Here is a 6,305-nt window from a genome sequence, read left to right on the forward strand (position 1 = left end):
AAGCCAGATCGAATTTCTTCTCTGAGATAAAAAGTAGATTCGTGATTCCAAAACCAAATTAAACATGTAAATCCTTCACCAATGTGGAAGAAACACATAAACACAGCCTTGTCTGGAGTGGTTGAGCTTAAACCTTAAGCACAGAGAAGCTCAGGAACCTTGTCAAGTGTCCAAATTCAAGGTCTGGAGCCCTATTTGAGGCCTAGCCATTGAACTCAAGGCCCTGATCTAGGTTTAAGCCCCAGACCACTAGACCAAAGCACAGATTGTGAGTTCAATTCCCAGGCTCAACCCTCATGGCCCAGTGTATGTATTCAAGACACAGAAATAAGTGCAAGGAAGTGTCAGTATGTTCAAGGAGAGACAATTAATTCAAAGACCGAGGTTGGAGTTAAAGGCCAAGGCTGTGAGTTCAAGCACCTGAATGAAATTCAATGTGTAGTCTGTGAATTCAAGTCCTAGGCCCTGAATGCAAGGCAAGCACCCCAGTTGAAGTCTCAGGCCCCTCATTCAATCCCAGGTCAGGAGTTGAAGTCTCAGGTTGTGAATTCAAGGCCCAGGCTTGAGCTTAAGGCCTATAGCTGACTTCAAATGCTCTCTGTTGACCCTCAATTCCTAGAATTAGAGATCTGTTCCTATGCGCTAGTTCAAGGAAGAGTCTGTGAATTCTTTTTTTTAATTTAATTTAATTTTTTTGTGAACATACTGTACAGAGGGGTTACAATTACATGGGCAGGAAAATGTGTACATTAAACACGTGCAGACCCTGAGTTCAAATCCCAGGTTGTAGGTTCAAGACTCAGGTCCAGAATTCATGCTCAGGATATGAGTTCAAATCCCAGCTGGAGAGTTCAAGTCCCAGCCTTTGTATTAAAGGTCCAGGCCGTTAGTTCCAATCCCAGTCCCAATTTCAATTCCTAGGCCATAAGTTGAAGTTCAGATCTTTATGCAGGTCTGGGGCAGGGAGGGTCATATAAAATAAAACGAGGAAATAATGTGTGCATGGATGCTTGGGGATAGGTGTCTAATTAGGATAGGAAAAAGGTGAAATTTGAAAGCAGAGAAGAGAAACAGAAAGGAAGGAAGGAAGCAAGGAAAGAAGGAAGGAAGGAAGGAACAAAGGAAGAAAGAAATGAAGGAAGGGAGGGAATGATGGAGGAAGGCAGGGGAGAAGGAAATAAGGTAAAGAGGGGTGGAGGGAATGAAAAAGAATGGGAAGAAAAGAAGAAGGTAAAAGGGAAGAATGAGAAAAATTAACGAATGAAGGAGGAAAATAGGAGGAAGGGTGGAGGAGGAACAGCAAAGGAGGAAGAAGAGGAGCAGGACAATGTGGAGGGAGAGGAAAGAGTTGTGGGAGAAGGATCATGAGGTGGAGAGGAATCTGTTCCAGGATTTCAAGTATTAGTGTTGAATCAATTCCAAGAATTTTATTCAAGTTCAAGTCTGCATCAAATATTGTACCAATTTTTAATATTCATTAGGGCTGTCTAAATGTGAACTCCACAGAAAATCTTGTTTTCTAAACCACCATCTCTGCTGATCTTCTGAATTCATATATTTAATCTACACTAACTACAATGTTCCAATTTCTTTCACAAGGTAGATCTATAGAAAATATTCTTGTAGAAAAAATTCAATTAGCAACAGGAATGTGTTCAGTGTATCATTTATACATATGCAAAACAGTCTGAAAACAAATTATATTTTCAGAAAGGAATGTAAGCATAACAAAGTTTTGTGGAAAAATGAAAAACTCTATGTGGAATATATGTATTAGTGATTGAACTCATGTGTGAAATTGTTTAAACTGATATGACCTTGGATAGGTTGTGCTTATTTCACATTACTAATTTTATAATACATAGCTAATAGATTTCTCAGCATTATCAAAATTGTACACAAGAAGATTGTAAATTTTCTTAACTCAAGTAAGTAAAAAATGAACAATTGTTGAAAAATGAAAATTGCATTGATCTGAAGGAAAATGATATTGGATATGTATATTTTACCATTGCTCTTTTAAAGAGATAAAAATACAGAGCCATCAGTAATTCCCTTTCTTTTTCATAGCTCATGCATTTTGTTTGTTGGCATATTTTGTTAATATTCAATAATTAATCTGTCTCTTCTTCATGCTTTTCTTCTATGGGAGTGGAAATCCTAATGTATGGGCCTTGATAATTATCAACTAAAATTAGTTGAAATGAGAATTTGAAATTTTATCATAGATTGTTAGATTTGAAATCATGCCACTTTTACATAGTGGAATTCAGTATTTCATAATACAATCAATCAATCAATGCTTGTGTTCCTTTAGTGAACTGGTTTTAACAAATGTTCAGATCTCCAATTTTAATCCTCACAAAAGAACAGCATACAAATTATATCACAATCATGGAAATATAAATTGAAATGTAGGATATTGCAGTCTTCAGCCAAATAACGAGATGGTTTTCACTGAGCAGGTTATAATTTTATTAAATTTCAGCAGTATCTATTGAATGTATTTCTCAAAATAACTTCAATTTCTTCTTAGTGTGACTTGTATAGTCAGTTTTAAAATCCTGTTTATGTCCTTTGTCTTCAGACTAATTTGGATTGTTCCCTTCAGACCAATTGGGATTGTTCCCTTGAAAACTACTAGGCTAAATAATACCAAACAAAAACAGAAACGAATTGATTATGGCATCCAAATACCTGTCAATTTATTTGAGGTAGAGGTAGATTTATCACATATGAATATTATTGCATTGTTCGATTTTGTTCTTTTTAATTCTCGAAAGAATATAATGTCCCCTGAAGGACACTGAAAATATGAGCAGGATGTAAAGTAGATACACACAATATTATGTTTCACATTAAACTTTTTTAGTGTTAAATGCTAATAGAAATTAAAACTGTGCTAAAGAGGGATCATCTTTTCTCTGTTCTCAAAGATGGAATTCCATTAATTTATGCAGAAAAGTGAAAAGCAATTAAACTGACCTAATATATGTTAACTTCACATTTATTGGTATTCAGAATGACTTAATGACCTGAAAAATTCCTGTGAAGTACATTCTGCTTTCAAATAAGAAAACAAATGACGGGCTGGGAAGGTGGCTCAGTGGTAGAGTGCTTGCCTTGCATGCATGAGGCCCTGGGTTCGATTCCTCAGCACCACATAAATAGATAAAGCCGGAAGTGGCGCTGTGCCTCAAGTGGTAGAGAGCTACTAGCCTTGAACTGAAGAGCACAGGGAGAGCTCACCCAGGCCCACAGTTCAAGACCCACAATCAAAAAACAAAAACAAGAAAACAAATATCATGAAATAAGAAGCTTTCCCTGTAGTTTCAAAACTGAAATGACTTAAGACAAAAAAGAAAACAAAAGAAAAACAAAAACGAGTAACAACGTCATTACACTTTTATTATAGTGTAATTTCCATCCAAAAGAAGGTATACTTTAGCAACTATAATGTAAGCAATAATTCGTTCACGTTAAGAGAAAATGAAAGGAAGTAAATTAAAGAGCATTACAGCTGAAATTTGGATTTGTATTTCCTAAGTGAAATTCACAGACACTTAGCTAGTATAATTTTGGGGGGGGTAGGGGAGTGGTGTGTGTGGGTGTAAGTGTAACTTGCCCACAGTTGTAACAGGCTGTGGAATATTTTCTAAAATTTATATATTTCACCACATAATATGATTATATGTATTGCTAGGTTAAATATTTTTGACAAATCAACTTATTAAAATATTCGGCGTGTGTTATCACTCTTTGTAGCTCTTCTTTTTCAGTCAGTACCAGTAACTACTGTAATCTAAAGCCTTCATACTACAGTAATCAATTTACTCAGTGATCATCTGAGATAGAATGGTCCTCTCAAAACTCTGGTAGAACTGATGCAACAGTTAGTGTAACAAAAATGTTGAAACAGCAAATGTAACAGCAATACTCACAAGACAATATGTTGGATATGATCCTTACAAATTGAGAGTTGGCATACTGGGGCTGGAAACAGAGAAAAATGTGTAAGTGTGTAAAAGGTATCACAAGAATGTTACTCAGTCCCTTACTGATTTAATGATACCCCTACTGTACCTCTCCTTGAAAATAAAATTAAAATTCAACCAAAGTTAGACCTAAATCATAGAACTGATAGAAAGCCTAGTATTATGTATCACATACACAACTCACTTGGGAAGTAATAAATATGTCAGTATCTATGAATATTTATTTAATTTTAAATAGCTAATTATTTGATAAACAAGGCTATGAATGTTAGGCAAATTATCCAAGTGCTATTTTTTAAATTCAGGTTTCTATACCAAGCCCTATGAATATCCTTGTTCGGTATCAAAATATAATAGAATGACAACAGGGATCTGCAATAGAAGGAAGACAATAAAATATAAACAAAAATTCACATACTACAGTAAAATTAAAAAGAACAAATATATAAATAAGATAAACCCCTAGTAGGAATATGTGGTTTAAGTGTGCTTACCATAGTAATATATATATATTCATATATGTAGGTGTATATATGTATAGATGTGTATATATATATACATATGTACATGTATATGAATATATGTGTGTATATTTATATATACATATATGTATATATATGTAGACCTTTGAGTTTTTTTTTCATCTCAAGAGGATATCTTAAACACATTTTTTCATTCTCTTGATGGTTTAGAAGTGAAGATCCAAATATGTCTGAACACATGGTGCACAAAGAGAGTTGTGAGACTTACTACACAAATCAACTAATAAGACTTAAATCTTGTCTCCAAATACATTCAATATATACTGCTCAGGAATAAGTACTTCACATAAAATTATTACCACCCAAATTATAACGATGGGGTAAGTTAGGTGAAGATTACAAGAGAATTCATTTTATGTATTTTTATGTAGTTTGATATTCTTTGTTTCTTGTACTTTGGTGATGATTAAAATTAAAGATGTAAACCTTTGTTCCAATCTGTTTGGTTCAAAACTTATTGACTAAATGGAGCAAGGTGTTTGACTAATTCATTTTAGTGTGAGATAAAGAATCAAACAATGTAATAAAAGACATGAATTCAAAATTAAATATCTATATTCATAGATCAAATTCTCTTTCAAATATCATTTATTAGGTTTCATTTTAGGTGAAAATCATGTTGGCCATATGCTTTCAGAATTCCCTAGTAACACAATGATGAGAAAGATATGGAAAGCGTTTTGAATATTAATAAAATGAGCCAACAAAAATGCTTGACATATGCAGAAGAAAGTGAGTCGAGGAAGATCCTGTATCTTTCTACCTCTTTGTCAGAGTGATGGGAAGCATAAATATCCAATATCATTTTATTTGAGATCAGTGCAAGGTTGGGTTTTCAAAAATACTACTTCAAGAGAATTGTAGGATAATGATTTTGTCCATTTTACTTACTTGAGTCCAAGTTAAGCTACAATCTTCTATTATACAATTAGGATAAATGGTGAAATCTCTACTTCCTGTACCTTTTGCAAGTACTGATGTGCCATAAGCAAATGCTACTCAAGGTCTTACTGGTTTCTGAAATCCATTTTACAAATGAGTGCAATGATTACATCCTACTTACGCTCACATAAAATCTTGCATTGTTCATATAAACTACTCTTATATAGATTTTTTAAAGTATAATTTTTTCAACCAGTTTTACACATGAATAAGTAATACACTAAAAGCATTCCTGTTGCAAATTGGTCTGGTTCCATAGGTATATTTTATGAGGATCTACACTGTGAAAGAATTTTGGAAAATTGAAATATAGGTTATATATGTGAGTTCAAATGATCACCAGATATGGTCGTTTTGAAACTGATGGTTTCTGGTGATGAACATATTCAAGCAGCATTATTTTTCTTATTGAATAATAGAAAATCCTGGGTGTAATCTTTATAGAAGGTTTTTGAAATTGAGTGCAATTCTTATGACTGATTCCATCCTAATACTTAATGTAATCCTTTAAACAGAGTTTGCAAGTGAACTTAACCTTTTTCTATTCATATTGGATTGTGTAGTGACTATCGATGTCTCAAGGAAGCAATATAAGGAAAAACCTCTCACATGGCATAGTAAAATGGAAAGATGTGAGAATATAAAGAGATTAAGTATTTCTGCCTTTACAGACAAAACCAACATAACTAAGATACACATATTTTCTCATAGATTTTTCAACAAGTGTTGATGGCAAGAAATGGAAGACTATTTGCGGTGGGTAGACCAGTTATCAATAACTACATTTGAAGATTCTGTGCTACAATTTTGTCCATGCATAAGACAC

Source organism: Dipodomys spectabilis, unplaced genomic scaffold, assembly GCF_019054845.1.
Source record: "Dipodomys spectabilis isolate Male_0828 unplaced genomic scaffold, ASM1905484v1 ptg000013l, whole genome shotgun sequence".
Classification (NCBI taxonomy): Eukaryota; Metazoa; Chordata; class Mammalia; order Rodentia; family Heteromyidae; genus Dipodomys; species Dipodomys spectabilis.